This window comes from Lissotriton helveticus, chromosome 10 (genome assembly GCF_964261635.1).
Source record: "Lissotriton helveticus chromosome 10, aLisHel1.1, whole genome shotgun sequence".
In the NCBI taxonomy this organism is placed as follows: domain Eukaryota; kingdom Metazoa; phylum Chordata; class Amphibia; order Caudata; family Salamandridae; genus Lissotriton; species Lissotriton helveticus.
In genome coordinates this window covers 730,891,819-730,911,444 of record NC_136071.1, presented here as the reverse complement: position 1 = coordinate 730,911,444, position 19,626 = coordinate 730,891,819, and the positions used below count along the sequence as shown (strand labels likewise).

The following is a 19,626-nucleotide window of genomic DNA, read 5'->3' as shown; positions in this document are numbered from 1 at the left end:
AGAGATGAAAAAGTTAATTCCCTGTCACGATAAAGATCCAGCAGGGTTCCATCGAGAATTAAAAGACATGCTCCGTATGGGAGAATACACGTATCCTGATATCATTAAAATGTTAAAGGTCCTGTTGCCCGCAGGGGTATATGAAAAACTCAAGGAAAAAGAATGGGAGGTGGGAGAGAAAAAGATAGATTGGACAGCTCTAGAAGCTGAAGATACTTCACGAGTACCAGGTACCGGTCTTGGGGGTAAAGTTAAGGAATTGCCCGAGTTATTGATCCAGGTATTGCCAAGGTTATTAACCACGAAAAAGGAAGATTGGGATGCAATCTCAGCATGTAAACAGAAACAGGATGAAGACACTAGTGATTTTTATTCTAGATTTGAAAAATGTTTTATTATTAATAGTGGTCTGAAAACAAGTAGTGAATCGTACCCTCATCTTTTTGTTACCAAACTAGTCGAGAATTCAAGTCCACAAGTTAAAAATCGAGTATTGAAAGTCGAAAGTAGTTGGCAAGCTAATACTCCGTCACAAATGCTACAAATGCTCCAGTATCACCAGAACAGAATCAGGGAAGAGCAAGAACACGAAAGGAGACGTATGAAAGACACGAAAATGAAAGTATTAGTTGCACAATCTGTTCCACAAGACAGTCAGAAGAGGAGTCCGAATCAAGCCAGTCATCCTGCAGCTCCCGTTAAAGGGACATGCAATTACTGTAAACAGCCAGGTCATTTTATAAACGAGTGTGCAGTTCTGAAACACAACATAGCTACTGGTAAGACTAAAGAAAGACCACGTCCGCCTAGACAAGAACAAGTTTCACAGACTTCTCAGCCACCCCAGAATGCACAACAGACAGTTCCAGCATCGCAGCCTATCGCTGCAACACAGCATGTTACACAGCAAATGTACCAGTACGCACAGTCAGAGTATCCAGATTATCAGCCGTATTCATGAAACAGCCTAGAGAGGGAGGTAGGCTTGCCTCTCATCGAGATACCTGTAGATCAAGAGGGTCCCTATGTACACAGTCAAGTATTAGGGAAAGACAGAAAGTTTTTGATTGATACAGGGGCAAGTAGGACTACTATCAGTCATGACGAGGTTCCAGGGGCTCCGCTCTCAGGCTCTAAAAATGTTTCCCTTGGATTTTCAGGAAAGCCGATTGTTAATGAAATTTCGAAACCAGTTTCTCTAGAAGTTGGTCCATTGTCCCGAACTACTGATTTGTTACTTACGAAGTCATGTCCAGAAAATTTGTTAGGCATCAAGACATTAAAAGAATTAGGCGCAGTAATTTGCTGCTCCCCAGAAGGGGTCCGATTGTTTTTGAGAGACTTTAAAGGTCACTATGTATTACGTGATTTTGATCCAAGATTATTGAATGTACCACAGCATTTATGGGCGCAAGGTCCAACTGATGTAGGTTGTATGCATATCACACCCCATCGTGTGACTCTCAAGCAAGGTATAGTTTTGCCACGAATCAGACAATACAGATTGCCACCTGAAGCTGTAGCAGCCTTATCCAAAATTATTGACGAACTTATTGCTCAAGGAGTGGTTGTAGAAACTGACTCCAATGTATGTAATTCTCCTATCATTCCAGTCCTGAAACGTACTGATCCAAATGCACCTCCAGTATATCGATTAGTGATTGACCTTCGAGAGCTTAATAAATGTATCATACCCCAGTACCCAGTAGTCCCAGATATTTCTTCCCTATGGACAGCCATTGATTCTGAAGCTACATTTTTCACAGTTATCGATCTCAAGAACGCATTTTTCAGTGTCCCCATTCATCCAGACAGCCAGTACCTTTTTGGTTTTTGTTTAAATGGAAGAAGCTATAAATTCACACGAGCTCCTCAAGGTTTCACAGAAAGCCCTAGTATTTACAGTCAAGCACTTAAGAGACAACTAGACAATATTCACATGCCAACTGACACTGCCCTGCTCCAGTATGTCGATGATCTACTGATCACAGCCCGTTCTGAACGTGACTGCGAGCGTGCGTCACTCACGGTTCTGTATTTTCTGGCCGAGCAGGGGCACAAGGTGTCCCCTTCCAAATTACAATTCTGTGTCCAGCAAGTGGTATACTTAGGGAAGAGGAAGAACCTGTCCAAGTGGGGTAGGCAGTTGACACCAGACCGTATCCAGTTAATAGCGAGTCTTTCACAGCCCAAGACACAGAAGGAGGTACGAGCTTTTATCGGCCTCACTTCTTACTGCAGACAATGGATTCCTCAGTATGCATTTCTAGCCAAGCCACTGATACAGTTAACGACACAGGAGGCAGCCGTATCGACTGTCCTCCCTTGGACCCAGGAACATACACTTGTTTTCAATGAGTTAAAGAAAGCTTTATGCCAAGCACCTGTTCTAGCAACACCGAACTACAGTAAGCCTTTTACACTTTTTGTCACAGAACGGGATGGTACAGCATTATCTGTTCTCACGCAAGATCAAGCAGGACAATACAAGCCCTGTGCTTATTTTTCGAGCACATTAGATCCAGTAGCCCAGGCTCTGCCTGCGTGCCTCAAGTCAGTTGCAGCCACAGCTCTAGCTATCAGACAAAGTGATTCCATAGTGTTAGGACACTCCCTGACAGTACAAGTTCCACACTCCGTGGAAGTTCTTTTAAACCGAACACAGACTCAGCACTTGACAATTGCACGTTTAACAGGTTATGAACTGACACTGTTCCAGCCACACATAGAAATCAGACGCTGCAACATTCTAAATCCAGCTACACTGTTACCGTCAGTTACTTCAAATTCTGCCACACATGACTGTGTGGAAGTTGTTAACACTATGACAAAGCCAAGACAAGACCTGACAGACATTGCATTACCTAATCCCGACCTGACACTCTATGTGGATGGTTCATGTATGAGAACAAGTACAGAAGAACTAGTAGCCGCGTATGCAGTGACTACTGAAACTACAGTTATAGAAACACATCGTATTGACACCCTGTCTGCTCAAGCAGCAGAGCTAGTCGCTCTGACCCAAGCCTGCATACGTGCCAAGGACCTGAAAGTAAACATATATACAGATTCACGTTACGCATTCGGAGTCGTACACGACTTTGGAGTGCTCTGGCAGGAGAGAGGTTTCATGACTTCTCATGGAACCAAGATTCAGCATGGTCTCCTCATTCAAGCTCTGTTAGATGCAATACATTTACCGACAGCTATCGCTATCATGAAGTGCAAGGCACATACGAAAGTTACTGACATTATTTCCCAAGGTAACGATCTAGCAGATCGAACAGCCAAACTTACAGCTCAGACTCCAGACATTCTAGTTAACATGACACAGACACCCACTCCAGATCAGACTACTTGTATGACAGTCAAGGACCCTACACAAGATGTCATAGACATACAGTCACATGCTACCCCAGATGAAATCAAGAAATGGTCCGAACAAGGAGGGGTCCAGACAGATCAAGGATGGTTGACGAAGGGAAAAGCCACATGGTTTCTCCCCGACTCTATGGTTCAAGTCATTATTAATACCGCACATAGTCCAGCACATCTAGGAGAAAAAGCTATGTTAGACAGTATTCAGAACCTTTGGTTCAACAAGTATTTACGAGCTGCAGCCAAGCAGAAAGTCCGTACCTGTATGATATGTTGTCAGTTCAATCCAGGTAAAAGTGTCCCGGTGGAACAAGGTGGATTCCAACCTCCTGACCACCCTTTTGAAGTCCTCCAGATGGATTATATTCAGATGGAGCGATGTCGAGGTTTCAAGTATGTCCTCGTAGTTGTATGCGCTTTGTCCAGGTGGACAGAAGCATATCCTGTTCCAGATTACACAGCCGCGACCACTGCCAGGCAGTTGGTTCGTGAATTCTTTCCCCGCTATGGACTCCCTAGGGTCGTGTATTCAGACAACGGCCAGCCATTCTCATCTGAGCTTATGAAACATGTTTCCCTTCTGTTAGGGTACCAGTGGAAGTTCCATTGTGTGCGCCATCCTGAAGCAGCCGGTCTCGTAGAGAGACATAATCAAACTCTGAAAATCCGCATCGCTAAAATTTGTAGAGAAAAAGGTGTAGACTGGCTAGTCGCCCTGCCAGTTGCTTTATTTTTTATGAGGATGGTTGCACATTCCAGATCAGGTCTGTCCCCGTATGAGGTCGTATTCGGCCGGCCCCCAAACATGTGGGGTACACCTAGACCCCGTAGTATTACAGATGTTTCCAGTAATATGCTGACAGATTACCTAGCTTCCTTGATGTCTGCCCTACACTCTTGTCGTTCACAGGTTGCCGCCGCATTTCCAGACAACACCGAGGTGAAACCGCATGAAGTCATTCCAGGCGATCTGGTGTTGGTGCGGAATTTTGATCGTTCAAGTCCGCTGGAGCCCCGCTGGAAGGAGCCCCGCCTCGTCTTACTAACAACAAGGACCGCAGTAAAGCTCGAGGGGAGAAAAGGATGGGTCCACCTGACCCACATAAAGAAGTTCCATGGACTACGTAAAAAGACTTTTGCTAAGGACTGCCTAAAAACAGACTCTGAACTTGACTCTGAACTCAAAGTTCCCCTGTTAGAGAAAACTCCGCAACAGGAGTATAAACAGAAGCTCCGGTCTAGTAAAATAAGTCAGCCAGTTTAATTGTCTAAGTCCCTCTCGGGTGAAACGGTTAGACAGGTCCCTGACATGTATGAGATAGACCCCCATAGTGAGAGAGTTAGTCAAAACTCTAAACGATGTATTATTGTTCTAAGTTTCTTAGTATTTTTAAGTCTTATGGTTACCTGCACAAGTTATGCTTTACATTTATGTTTTCCAGTTTCACATGTAAATATGTTTTCTAATACTACAGTAGAGCACACGTTTAGTGATCTGCCTCCTCACGAGCTATCCTATCGTCTTGCTATGCGAAATAATACATTCATCCGGATGTTGCATTATTCACACCAGACCAGCAATGCCACTAATTGTTGGGTGTGTGGTCGACTCCCCCCTTTCCAGACACCGAAGGGGGTTCTGCCACTCTTTCCTTATCCGTTTTCACATAATGGTTCGTGTGGAGCATGGTCCACGTTAACCTCATCCTCCAATGATATGTCCCTCCTGAATAGAACATGTTTCCCAGACAAACAAGGTCTCTCCCATAGAACAGGGTTAGATCTAGAAAATGAAGTATATGATTTAGGTAATTATTCTTCGAATTTCATGGTCCTGAATGTTCAGTCTGATACTACTCCAGATTTGCCTGCTATTTCAGTACTACCAGTCAAAGGCGAATTATGTGTCAGAAAGAATGGTTCCGCACATGTAGGACATAGTGATTGTACTACTATTGTCAAGTATAGTGACAGTGGGAAATCTATTTTCAAAGCCTCACGTCATTCTTATTTTGTTTGTGGTCAGACCGCATATGTTCGTCTGCCCCTCGATTGGGATGGAACATGTTATATTGCCTTCCTACTGCCACCAGTTTTTCTAGCCCCATCTGATTATCACAGAAACACACATCTAGTACACATTAGACATAGAAGGGAGATCGAGTCCCCAATTGTCGATCAAACTGAAACTACTCTAGAACAGTATCAAGACTTTAATAAAGGTTTCTTCTTCTTTATAGGACCTATCCAGAATAGTAAGTTAATACGTAGGTTAACCAGAACCCTTGAAGCGGTAGTGAATGAGACTACTTCTGCTCTAGGTAACTTAACTGAAGAGCAATCTGCTATGAGATTTGTCGTGCTCCAAAATCGTCTCGTTCTTGACGTCATACTGGCCGATAGAGGAGGAGCATGTAGAGTCATCGGATCTAGTTGCTGCATTTTCATTCCTAATAACGCGCCATCTGTTTATTCAGCTATAACCAGACTTCATAAAATTGCCCATCAGTTACACCAGAATCCAGGCACCTGGACATGGTCCGGTTGGCTCTGGAGTATCATATCTGCCTGGGGATGGAAAGTCTTGTCATTCCTGGGTATTGCAGTAATGATCATATTCAGTTGCTGCCTCTGTATACAATGTGGCCCTGCGATTTGCGGCATGTGTGCTACCTCTTGTATTCCTAGTCCTAAATCCCGTTCCAAGACAATTCGAGACGAGCAAATGATGCTATATGAACAGATAGATGGTATCATGAATATTGATGTTTCCTGATGGAAACGTAGGGCACAAGGAGGGAATGTGGAAAAGTAAATTTTGCCATGTTGTATGTGCCTACGTGTTCCCCATCTTATGCTATATGTGCATGATCGATATGCATGTATTCCCCTCTGATCGATTAAAGACGCAATTACAGTTGTGTCCATCTCTAGTATGCCAGTTTCCAGTCATCGTGAAAGCAACGAATATTAGGCCTATGTAAACTTACGTTGCCACATTTCACGGTGTGCACGTTAATTCATTGAATTGTCCCCGTTTCTAGGCCTCAAAAGGGCCCGGACTCAGATTCAGCTCCTGTCTCCTGAACCCTCTCCGAGGAGCGATACAGCCCCCACCTGCATCCCTGACCCTTCGCTTACTTTCTGCCTCGCAGTGCCCGGCCCGGCCTGGCTCTGCCTCCCAGTCTGCCAAGAGTATGTTATGATTCTAGTTATCAGTCCAGCCCTCCTTCTCTGCATTCCTAAGGCACTGAATCGCATCAATAGTTTCCGTCATGGTCTAGCCTTTATGTCTCCATGTAAGAGAAATACTGTATTAATATTCATAGAATATTCCTCGCACACGCAATACATGTAGAATTATGCATGCACCAGTCTTAGAGTCTATTAGCCTTTGCCCTGATAACTTTTGGATTCTATCAACATGTACTCTAAACACCAGATACCAGATATGTCTTGGGTACATGTCGCTCTGACACTCCAGACTTTAGTCTCCTCTTCTAGCGCAGAAGTCATAGCCCCCAGTTCCCTGGTAACACGTCATTGCCCGTTTGCGCGCACCACTAGGTTAAAGGTCCCAGCTGCTCAGGTAGCCCCCTCCATGTTTCCGCCCCGTTTATGACATATTCTGTTACGTTTACATCACATGTCTATGTATACGCCCTGTACACGCCTTCTTGTTACATCATTTTGCCCTTATCTTTCGCGACTGCTACGAGTCACGCCTACTGCTACGCCTACTGTATTGAATGTAATGTATTTGTTTAAGTATATATATTGTGCACCCATATTAAAAGTAACTGCCTGATTCCCAGATCCTGCCCCCGGCAGCTGCCTTCATTCCCTTCCCGTACAGGCTGTCCTGTTCCTGTCCTTTATGCCTGATTAAAGCCTGTCGACTCAAGATACCTCGAATCCTGACTCTTATTTATTGAGCTACCTGTTTTATTGATTATACTGAAAAATAGTACCGGTAATTAATTATTTATTTACCACACTATGACACCACCCCCCCACCACCTGCATTTTATTATTAATGGGGAACGGTCAGGTAAGATTCTGCTCAGGTTTCTCACTGAAGACACCCGAGAGAGCGCCAACCCAGCCAGTAATATGAGGTCCAAACAACTAAGTGTTCTCTATTAGGGAATGGCTGAAAAATTCTTTGATGGTCAAGCGTAAAGTCCTCCAAACCCCTACAAAACCGGCATTGGATATTACCTTAACTAAGGCAATATTTATGTGTGTTGGTTTTGTGGGAATAAATTGGACATACCATCCAATACACAAATAAAATCTTCGGCCCATATCATAGGGACATCCATGCAATCAGATAATAGGTCCTGTATCTTATTAAAAAAATGTTTTCTCATTAGTGTTGAGTGCGTATGTATTAAGAATGTATAATTCCTTCCAATCTAGAGCACCATGCAGCAGTATATATATGCTCCCACATCCGCTTCAGAATAATTAAGCCAAAAAGGGATCACTCGAGTAAAACAAACAAACACTCTCTCTCTCTTTCTCCCTCTCTCCCCTCTTTCTCCCTCTCTCCCCCCCTCCCTCCCTCTCTCCCTCCCGTGGCAAATGTAGAGAAGGTAGCAGTGTAGAGCTGACCTCTTCATTTTTTTCCAGAGACTTGGCAGCTTCCGTATCTGTGAGCTGTGTTCTTGAACACAGACAATGTCCATCTTATGGGGCCTGAGAAAGGACAAGACCCTATGAAATTTTTTGAACCCACCCAAGCAACAGACATTCGGGAAAGGATGTGGTCTAACGGCTAGAGCAGTCGACCTCAAAGCTGGGGAACTGGGTTCGTGTCTCAGCAGAGACGGCCAACATCCTGCGATTCTGGGCAAATCACTTAATCACTCGATACTTAACCCCCCAAAATTTATAAATGAAGGTGCCCGTCTGTAACGACCCGATTCTAAAGTAAAGCACTACGATACCTCAGGTCTAGTTTGCGCTTTATAAAACAAACAAAAAAAAGTAATCACATTATAATGATGCCTTATAACAGCACCTACCGATTACCTTTATGGGACAATGATTCCCATAGGATGAGGATTCAAATAACAAGAGAAGCCCCGAGAGCAAGAGAGGTACATATCTTGTGTAAGGAAGGGTAGTGTGCCAAAGAACTGCAGGCGAAAAAACATTCCACAACAAACTTTAAACAAACCCAACTGACCCATCCAGTGTAAACACATTTTACGTCTGCAATACTGTGCCAGCCCATCAATTCTGTCTGAATCAATTATTCAGCAAAGTACCCGACCAATGACAATTACAGATTGCCACTTCCTGCCATTATACAATGTAATAAGTTAAGTGTATGCAGGAGACCAGTCCCCCACCAAACATAGAATCAAACAGTCCAGAGGACTCGCCAAGAGTGGCCTACTCCGGCCACCCCAAACCTTCATGATCTTTTAGCCCCTCAGATACAGAATGGTACTTCAAACATATAGTGCCACCAGCATGATTAATCCAGAATCAGTCTCTTCAGACCAATCCCTTCGCCACCCACATGTGCTTTCATCCAACCATAATACCCACAGGCAAATAACACTGTGCAACAGTCTCCATATCTTGAAAGAAAGCATGTATGTCCACTCTATTTTTTATTTTATTTTTTTTGTAGTTGACTGCCCTTGTAGTTTAAAAAAAAATATATATGTTCCGTTTTATTGTAAAGAATAAACTCGACCTCTTTAAAAAAAAAAAAAAAAAAGGAAAAAGGAAAAACATCAATAAATGCATAGATTTCCGACAATACATAATGGCAATTTTCATCTGCAATGCTCCTAATCCCGCTACCACAAAACAAGTCACTTACAATGTCATGCATGTATACACAATTCACCTTGTTGGACTCCTAAATTTCCTACCATTCAGTGATTGACCTTTAATGCTTCCTTATTAATTAACCTTCCATAAGGATAAACATTTCATGTTTGCATACCTTTCATTTTATCTTGTCAACTCCTATCCTGTTAACACTACATAGATCTCCTCCACTCTACCCAATACAATTTTTATAGACTCAACATCACTTTTCTATCTCTCATTACACTCTTGCAATGGGGGTTGAAAGTGGTTTTATCATCACAGACCAATCTGCCAAATCCTTTGTTAATTGTTCATCAGCTCTTCCACCACCACCACCACCAATGTAATTACACCCACACTTGAGCCATAGGACAAGGGGTCTCAACCAATGAATGGCTATGTGTTTCCTCATAAGGACTGCACCAAGCGCAACAACCCTAACCCTCATTCTCTGCTTTTGTTATTCTTTATGGAACTCTAAATAGACATTGTTTGATTATAAATCGAGGGGTTCTACCAGTTATGAGGTGTCATTTATTCAACACTTCAATACAGAATTTCTCAACATCATGGCATGACCATGTCAAGTGCAAAAAGTTGTCTTCCGCCTTCCTGAAACTCGGATATGCTACAAATGCCCCTGGGTATGTTCAGCCTGGCTTTCAAAGGGTACAGTAGGTTCTATGCAGACATGTTTCACCAGTTTGAATCTGACATTGTTTGAAATTGTTTTGACTTGGAAGCAGGCAGTTTCCGAAACCTTGTCCATGATTGCCTCTGGCTATCCTCCTCTCTTTATGTTCCAACCATCAGGAGACTCTGTTTTTAAGGCCAAGTATAATTTAGACCCACTGCTGGCCAAACTCAGCACAGATACCAGTATATATGATGGTTGTGGCCTCAAGGAACCAAAAGAACAAGTTACTTACCTTTGGTAATGCTTTTTCTGGTAGATACAGTATCTGCCTGTGGATTCCTCACCTTGTGAATATCACCTTGCGTCAGCAACATTCGGAAATTCTTTTCGTAGCTACGCGCCGACTTGGACGTCATAGAGACACGGCATCGCTCGTGACTCCGCTGACGTCACCGGCACCCATAATAGGCCCACGCCGGCGTGATGACATCAGTTCCGCCCTTTTTTCCGTGCCTTCGAGGCACACGGACGGACCAATGACAGTATATATATACATAGTATACACAGTACACAATAGCCAAGGTAACACACACAGTGTGAAGCAAATGTAAGAAAACATTTGAAATAACACATTAACCTTGACCGTAAAACAAATACAATACAGTTACTCTGGTATAGAAGAGTGGACAACGGGGAGGCGGGTGGGTCAGTGAGGAATCCACAGGCAGATACTGTATCTACCAGAAAAAGCGTTACCGAAGGTAAGTAACTTGTTCTTCTGATAGATACATCTGCCAGTGGTTTCCTCACCTTGTGAATAGATTCCCACAGCAGTCCCCACGCCCGGAGGAGGGAGTCCACTCTTCTATACCAGAAAATCCTGGAGGACAGAACGCACAAAGTGGCCGTCCCTCCTCACCTCGGTATCCAAGCAGTAATGCTTCGCGAAAGTGTGGAGGGAGGACCAAGTTGCTGCCCTACAAATATCCTCTACAGGAAAACCTCTAGACAAATCTGAGGTTGACGACTTCGCTCTTGTAGAATGAGCCCTTATACCCTCTGGAGGTTCCTTACCGGCCAAAGAGTAGCAGATCTTTATACAAAGGATGATCCATCTTGAACGAGTTATTTTATGAACCGCTCTTCCTTTTTTGCAGCCAGCAAACCCAATGAAGAGCTGGTCATCCACACAACAGTCTTTAGTTCTGTCCAGGTAAAAGCCCACCACCCTCCTAGGGTCCAGACAGTGTAACCTCTCTTCCTCCTTGGAAGGGTGTGGTGGAGGATAAAAGGTAGGGAGGGTAATGGATTGTCCTAGGTGGAAGGGAGTCACCAACTTGGGGAGAAAAGCAGCCCTGGTCCTAAGAACCATTCGTTCAGCATGAATGGTCAAGAATGGGGGCTTGCAACTAAGAGCTTGAAGCTCACTTACCCTCCTTGCCGAGGTAATTGCAATCAGGAAGATTGTCTTAAAAGTCAAAAGCCTCACAGGACACTTGTGTAAGGGCTCAAAGGGAGCACCCATCAAAGTATGTTAAGACAAGATTTAAGTCCCATTGAGGCACAATAAAGGGAGTAGGAGGGAATTTATTAGTAAGACCCTTCAAAAATCTTAAAACTACAGGAGATTTGAAAAGAGACGGCTGGTCCGGGAAACATAGAAACGCCGACAAAGCCGAGAGATAACCCTTGACTGTGGCAACAGCAAGCCCTTGCTGCGCCAAAGAGAGAGCAAACTGGAGAATATCAAATAAATGGGCTTTCAAAGGGTCTACAGATTTCTCTCCACACCAGGTGACAAATCTAGACCATCTGTATGAATAAATGGACTTAGTGGAGTCACGTATAGCTGAAAGAATGACATCCACCACATCGTGTGGGAGAGAAAAGGAGTTCAGGTTGCCCCGTTCAATCTCCAAGCATGAAGGTGTAATGTTTGGAGGTGGGGGTGTAGAACCTGCCCCTCCATCTGAGAGAGGAGGTCTGCCCTGAGAGGGAGACGGAGCGGGGGGTGAGCGGAGAGGTGGAGAAGATCTGTGTACCACACCCTTCTTGGCCAATCCGGGGCGACCAATATGACTTGGGCCCGGTCTTGGCGAATCTTCCTCAGAACCCGAGGAATCAAAGGTATGGGAGGAAACGCGTAAAGGAGTTGTCTTCCCCAACTCAACTGAAACGCGTCCCCAAGGCTCCTTGCATCGGATACTGGAGACTGCAAAAAGACGGGCAGTGAGCATTCTCGTGAAAGATGTCGTGAACTACCTCTGGATGGAGCCTCCACTTGTGGTCGGCCGAGAACTGTCGACTGAGAGTGTCCGCACGAACGTTCAGAACCCCGGCCAGATGATTTGCCATCAGACAAATCTGATGGTCCTGAACCCAAGACCAGAGACGCAGAGCCTCCCTGCTGAGACACTGCGACCCCACTCCTCCCTGCTTGTTGATATACCACATCGCGGTCGTGTTGTCCGTCAGGACTTGGACTGACCGACCGCGAAGGGAAGGGAGGAAGGCCTTGAGCGCCAAACGTATCGCCGGCAATTCCAGAAGGTTGATATGAAGCAACCTTTCCTCTGGAGACCAAAGACCCTTGACCTCCAGGTCCCCCAGATGAGCACCCCACCTTAGAGTGGATGCATTCGTTATTACTGTGGCCACCGGAGGAGGCAGATGAAAAGGCTTCCCCTGAGACAGGTTGCCTTCCACGCCCCACCAAGTCAGATCCGCTGCAGCTTCTCTGGAGATCCTCACTGACTCCCTGAGATCCCCGTTGTGCTGATACCACTGCCTGCGGAGGCACCACTGGAGTGCCCTCATGTGCCAGCGTGCATGGTTGACCAACAGAATGCATGAAGCCATCAGACCGAGCAGGCGAAGGACCTTCAGGACTGGCACGACCGCTCCATTGTAAAATAAAGGAATCATTTCCTGAATGTCGCGAATCCTTTGAGGAGGAGGGAATGCAAGACATACAGTTGTGTCCAGTACAGCACCTAAGAACAGGATGCGCTGGGAGGGCACCAGGTGAGACTTGGGTACATTTATCGAAAAACCCAACCTGTCCAACAACTGGGTTGTCTCTTGCAGATGATGGAGCACTCTCTCTGATGTATTGCGACTTATATAGCGCACGTATCACCCGAAGGTATCAAGGCGCTTGCTTAGGGAACCCGTCCTGGTATTCCCCTGTGAGATACCCCGGCAGGGTATCCACAAGGTGAAAGCCAGGCATCCCGCCGCGAGGGGCCGTAGTGGAGATTAAGCAAGCTATTGCCCAGAGTCGCAGAGTGTGACCCCATGAGTCGAATAGGCACCGGAGCGAGAATTGTCGAGTCCGTGGAATTTTGAGCCCGAGACCCGCCGAGGCGGGGAATCGAACCCTGGTCCACGGCCGATCTCAGCTTCCGGGTCTGCCACCTCTAACCACTGAGCCACGCTTCTCCACGCTTCTGATGACTCTGCTTTGATCAGCCAGTCATCCAAATAGGGGAATACTGGAATCCCCGACCTTCGGAGATGAGCTGCCACCACCGCCATCACCTTGGTAAAGACTCGAGGCGCAGTAGTAATTCCAATAGGAAGGACGCGCAAACTGATAGTGTTGCGACCCCACCGTAAAACGGAGATACTTCGTGTGCGACTTCAGGATTGGGATGTGAAAATACGCATCCTGCAAGTCGAGCGACACCATCCAGTCTTCTTCCAGCAGCGCTTGAAGAACCTGAGCAAGGGTGAGCATCTTGAATTTCTCTTGACTCAGATAGAGATTCAAGATCCTGAGATCCAGGATTGGACGAAGGCTGCCATCCTTCTTGGGAATCAGGAAATACCGGGAGTAGCATCCCTGACCCCTTTCCTGCTCTGGGACCACCTCTATCGCACCCTTTCTTAATAGAGTCTGCACTTCCTCCTGTAGAAGCAACAGATGTTCCTCCGTGCAAAAACCTTGGCAAGGAGGGTAATTGGGAGGAAATTCCCGAAAGGGAAGGGCATAACCATTTTCTACGAGATTGAGAACCCAAAGATCCGATGTAACCGATTCCCAATCCCGTAGAAAGTGGGTAAGCCCGCATGATCCTGAATGGCGGATCTAGGGCTGCTTTTCTGTGGCTGGGGGGTTGGAGGAGGTGGAGGAGGAAGAGGCCTGACGTCCACAAGGACGAGCTCTTTGCTTTCCCCTGTAAGACCTGTACAAGGGATTCTGCTGCTGCTGTTGTTGTTGCTGCTGCTGACCTTGTCGATAATTGCGAAAGGAAGAGCGTCCAAAACCTCTGAATCTCCTGGCCGAAGAACCTCTGATCTGGAGACCTAAAGATTTGGCAGTAGCTCTACTGTCCTTAAACCTCTCTAAGGCAGTATCGGCCTTTTTGCCAAAGAGACCAACACCATCGAATGGCAGATCCAATAAAGCCGCTTGGACATCTGCGGAAAAGTCTGATGATTTAAGCCAAGCCGATCTTCTCGTGGCAACCGCAGTGCCCATGATGCGTGCCACAGAATCAGCAGTGACCAATCCGCTTTGCATTACCTGACGTGCCGCTGCTTGAGCGTCAGACAAAACTTCCTCAAAATCACTCCTACTTCCATCAGGGATCTTAGGAGCCAAAGAACGCATTGAATCCATAAGTGCATGCACATATCTCCCCATGAGACAAGTGGCATTAGTGGACTTCAATGCCATACTTGCTGAGGAGAAAGTCTTTTTGGCCACCTGATCCTGTTTCTTGGCCTCCTTATCCCCAGGCACTTGCGGAAACGCACTCAAAGACTTCTTTGAACATGCTGCCTGAATGACCAGGCTCTCAGGAGAAGGATGAGATGAGAAGTCTTGCCACACTTTTGGAAACAGACGGAGCAGTTAGAGGCTTTTTCCACAACTCCATAATAGGCTCTGTTAAAGCCTCATTAAACGGAAGCAACGGTTCCACCGCCGAACTAGGCGAGTGTAGGACCTCAGTCAAAAGATTAGACTTAGATTCAACTGTTGGCAAAGTCAAATTAAGAAGTCCCGCAGCCTTCCTCATTACTATATGATAAGGCTGGACGTCCTTTGAAGGCGCATCAGAACCTGATGGTAACTCCCATTCCGGGGAAAAATCCAGGCCACTAGCATCTGCTAGGTCTTCAAAGCAGTCTTCATCTAGTTCACCTTCCTCTACATCAGGATAAGAGTCAACATATCTCCGCTTCTCCAAAAGGTGTTGTGCCTCCCTCCTGGACCTCTCCTTAACACGCCTCTCCACTGGATCCACCAACGACTCCGACGGAGCCGGAACCGACGTCGGTACCGAATCCGATGGCCCAGTGGGTTGTACTCGACGTCGACTTGGAGCGGGCGACGCCGGGACCGGCGTCGACGACTTCGGCGGAGCCGCGTATTGCCATGGCGGCGTCGGGCTGGCATAAACGGCATAAATGGAGCCGGGGCATAGGAATGTGGCACCCCCAAATTAAAGGCCAGTGCACCCATGGGACCCGAAGGTGCTCCAGAGGGGTACCAAGCCCTCGAAAAGACGCCATACATAGCGTTCAAAAACGCTGATGGGTCTTGGCCTGGGGAAGGAAAAGGTGGCTGAACACCCTCAGGCTGGACTTGAGGTGGGAACAAATCCGGCTCCTCCACAGGCACAGATTCCCCTTCCACCGGAACTTCTTCTTCTTCTTGGGCCGGGGACGGCGCCGGAGACGGATTGGAAGCCGGAGACGGATTGGAAGCCGGAGTCGGCGACTGCACCTGCGACTCCGAAGGCGAAACCTCACCTTCCTGATTCGAAGTTTGCTGCGGAGGGATCACCTTCGATCGAACTTTCTTAGGCGACTTCGATCTCGAGTACGACTGCTTACCCGAGTGACGTCAGGACTTCTGTCTCCTCTTCTTATGCTTCTTTCTTGATTTTGAAGCATGTTCCGTAGAGGACTTCGAGGTCGACTCTTCTCGAGATCTGGATCTTGACTTCGACCTCGACCTCGCCCTTCTCGAACGAGAAGACTTCCTACCTTTGTCAGCCTCCAACTTCGCCACCAGGAGCTTGGTTTCTCTTTCCCTCAGGGCCTTCGGGTTCATCTTTCGACAAGATGAACAATCATCCACATCATGGTCAGAGCTTAAGCACCATAAGCAGTCCTCGTGCGGGTCCGTGATGGACATCATTTTCCCGCATTCCCTGCAGGGCTTGAAGCCAGTCTTCCTTGCCGACATTGTCACGAAACAAAGAAGCAGAAAGACGTAGGAAATAGCAACAAAGTCACTAGAAAGCTACTGAGATTCCCCGAAACCGTTAGCATTGACGACGCGGAAAAAAGGGAACTGATGTCATCACGCCGGCGTTGGCCTATTATGGGCGTCGGTGACGTCAGCGGAGTCGCGAGGGATGCCGTGTCTCTATGACGTCCAAGTCCACGTCGGCGCGTAGCTACGAAAAGAATTTCCGAATGATGCTGACGCAAGGGGATATTCACAAGGTGAGGAATCCACTGGCAGATGTATCTATCAGAATTATATTTACCTAGCAGTCTGCACTAACTTGGTATATTGTATGAACTGCCCATGTCATAACCCTGAATCTTTACTGCATCTCTGTAAAGGTAATACATGTGTCATTCTGTCATATCTATCCTTTCTCCCCCATACTACAGTTATGTCCTGGCCTATTAAACAGTTGCAAGCAACATATGTTTGTGTCTGAAATAGAGGTTGTGTCATATTTTTCTAATCACTTTCTTCATATTTAGTGGATTATGTAGGGGTACCTTTTCAGTATGTCCTCCCCTCCCCCAAGAGCAATATGTTGCAGCTTTATTGCCATATATTAGACCTCAAAGTGTGGTAGCTCCACACTTCCTTAGCTTCAGGGACTCCAGTTTTACTCTACTGCACCTACCTCTCTAGATCAACACTACCAATAACCTGCCACTGGACATTGTGACGGAAGCAGATACATCAAGTTTTGCATTATGGCAGGAAAACTATCTTGGCAAGCACAACCAGTCCCAAAGAGGAGAGTGGCAGAAGATTCCAAAAAGTTGCTGACATCTTTAAGGCTGTTAAGACTTATCCCATACTATGTGTGTATTCTGTGTAGTCCCAGCTCGAGGTACATAACCCACATTTTTCATGTCAGCCCCGAATGGAAATAGACTAGTCTTCCCACACTTCAGATGCTATACCAAAGAAGACAAACAGCTGTCTGATTAGATTTTGCTTCAATTGGTGTTTGGTGCCATATGTTTTAAACGTACAATTGGTGTCTGGTGCCATACATTTTTACCATACATTTTGCACTGAGCATCACCTTCATGGATTCTCTTTACACTGTCTGTCTGCCTGGCGTTCCTCAGATGCACTCAAAATAATCTAGGATTGTGTCTCTATTGACATCTCTAAATGCAAAGTATTGTACAGTTTCTGGTTGTAGTCTGCATGTTGGTGATCACAGGGCAGTAGTAAACCACTGTATGTGTCAGCCGAAGGGGTCGGTGACCCAAATGGAACCACCTCAATTTCACTATACACAACCTACTCCTATCTGTATTGGTCTTTCTGTGTCACCATGATGAGATCTAGCCTACTATGTCATTTGTGGGTGGCCAAACAGCAAGAGTATTCCCGGGTCATCAGGTGTAATGTTCTCCAGAAACCCAACAGGCCCTATCTGTCTATGAGCTGTTGTTGTTATTCCTTATGTAAGCCCAGTCTTGGTGGAAGGGACAGCAAATCTAGTAATTCTTACAGTACACAATTCACAGCTACTGCTCACAACGCGGACACATCAAGAATGCTTCTGTCATCTATATTCAGTGAGTATAAAATCATTATAGATATATCTATATATCTATCTCAATCTATCTATACCTATCAATCTATTTATATCTATCAATCTATCTATCGATATATATATAATGTATATATATCAACCAGCAATTGTCACATTAGAACAGACCACCTCTGCCTTTGTATACCATTGTTGAAATCACACTCCCGGTGCAATCTAGGCTATGACCCTTCTTGAATATGTTCAATATAATGCGGAGGCCATTTAGTCCCACCACCTCTTCCACAGCTTTTCCTCCTCTGCATCATTTATATGTTTCTCTTGTAATAGTACAACACTTATTCTGATTCTTCTAGTCTAACACAGCACTCTTTTGGGTTTCACATCCCCTACGAGTATTTTTGTGCCAATCCCTGTGTTGAGTTTATGCTTGACAACTGTGTGCTCCTCAACAGGGGGCCTCCATGACTCCTCGATTAACCCAGAATCTCTTATTTCCCTCCAGGCCCTGTGATACTTCCACCATTTCTTTCAATAATGCTGCATGGTCTGTGGAACGCCACATCTGCTACGTCCAAACATTGCAGCAGGTTTTCATCCTAAACACTAACTTAGGACCATAACTCCTTCCCCTACATTGGGCCAAGCTATGCATTGCAGCTAGTTCTTTGTTCACCATATTACTGTGCCAAACTGACCCCATGTATTGGGTGAACCTCAACTAACTAGTACAGCAACATTTGTGATAGAATCATTTTACAAAGAAATAAACTATAAGCAGAGGGTTTTACTTTTGGGCCTGCATAGCCAGGGCTGCCCATGTGTAGCACCATCACTCAAGTTTTCAGGTACTGGCCCCCTAGCTGGGCTGTAATCTGTATGCTTCCTATTGCTAACACCCTCCTGCTCAGTCTATCAGAACCACTTAACCATTGCCAGTGATACTTTATTGTATATAGTTTTCTACACTTCCCAGCCAGGCTTCCTAGCCTCACACTCTTACCACCAGGTTTAAATCTCAATTGCCTCTGACATAGGCACCACTCACCAGCATTATCATCAGTTTTACTTAGGCTATTGTGGCTGACAGTTTCCCCCTTACTGTAACCTGTTGGTGGAGCCTTCAGCTGCACCACCTGTCTTCCCAAGTGATACTACCATGCTGCAAGCACTCTACTGACATAGTCTCTTGCATGTTTTCTTCTCCTAGTGTTCCATTGCCTCAGACCACAATTTTCTGCAAGTTTCTGGCTAATTCTGTGTGCACTAATAGCACCTCTGCCATTCACCCCACACCAAGTTCCTAGGGGATGGATTTGTCAATTCCACAGCTTACTTTAGTACCAAATATCCAGCCGCTCCCACACATTTTCAGCTTATAACTATGTGCATCTAGCTATCCTGTAGTACTGGTAGATTGGCTGGGGACATCAACATGCATTTTATGTTGTTAGTTCTTAGCTTTAGTTACCATTTCAAGCAACCTGTGGAGTTTTTGAACTTTGAGTATAGTGTGGGAATATCATAGTAGCACTTGTCCTGGAATTCTTAGTAACTTTCCACTACTTTCTTTTGTAGCAAAGGTGGCAGAGAAATAGGTTTATCACCAACTCCTGACCTTCATTAACAGCGAAAATACTCTGTGCCATAATCATGCTTGCTTAAGGCTGTGCATGAAACTCAAGAGCTCCTTAAGTCCATACCGGAGTAACTCAGAGCCCTTATTGATTAGGGCAGAGTGATCATTCTTATTTTCTTGGTCTCAGCAGCATTTGATATCGTATCTCAAAGTCCTAATGTTCTCAGCTGCATGGAGTGGTATCAGGTCCAAAACTCTTATGGCTACTTTTTGTTTATAAGGAGGCTTGTACATCTTCAACTTGCTGCTGTCTAAAGTTCTTGACTTAGCCCTACTCTTTTTATTCTTTATTTAACCTCTTGATTCATTATTAAGGTTCACTGATCTCTTCTTCATGTCATATGTACATATTCAAATCATTTTTG

General features: G+C 45.5%; 1 protein-coding gene across 4 annotated transcripts in view; it reads right to left on the bottom strand.

Annotated features, from left to right (window-relative positions):
- The window catches only part of ZMYND11 (zinc finger MYND-type containing 11), an 836,880-nt gene that overhangs the window by 347,573 nt on the left and 469,681 nt on the right, over window positions 1-19,626 (bottom strand). The window lies entirely within an intron of this gene.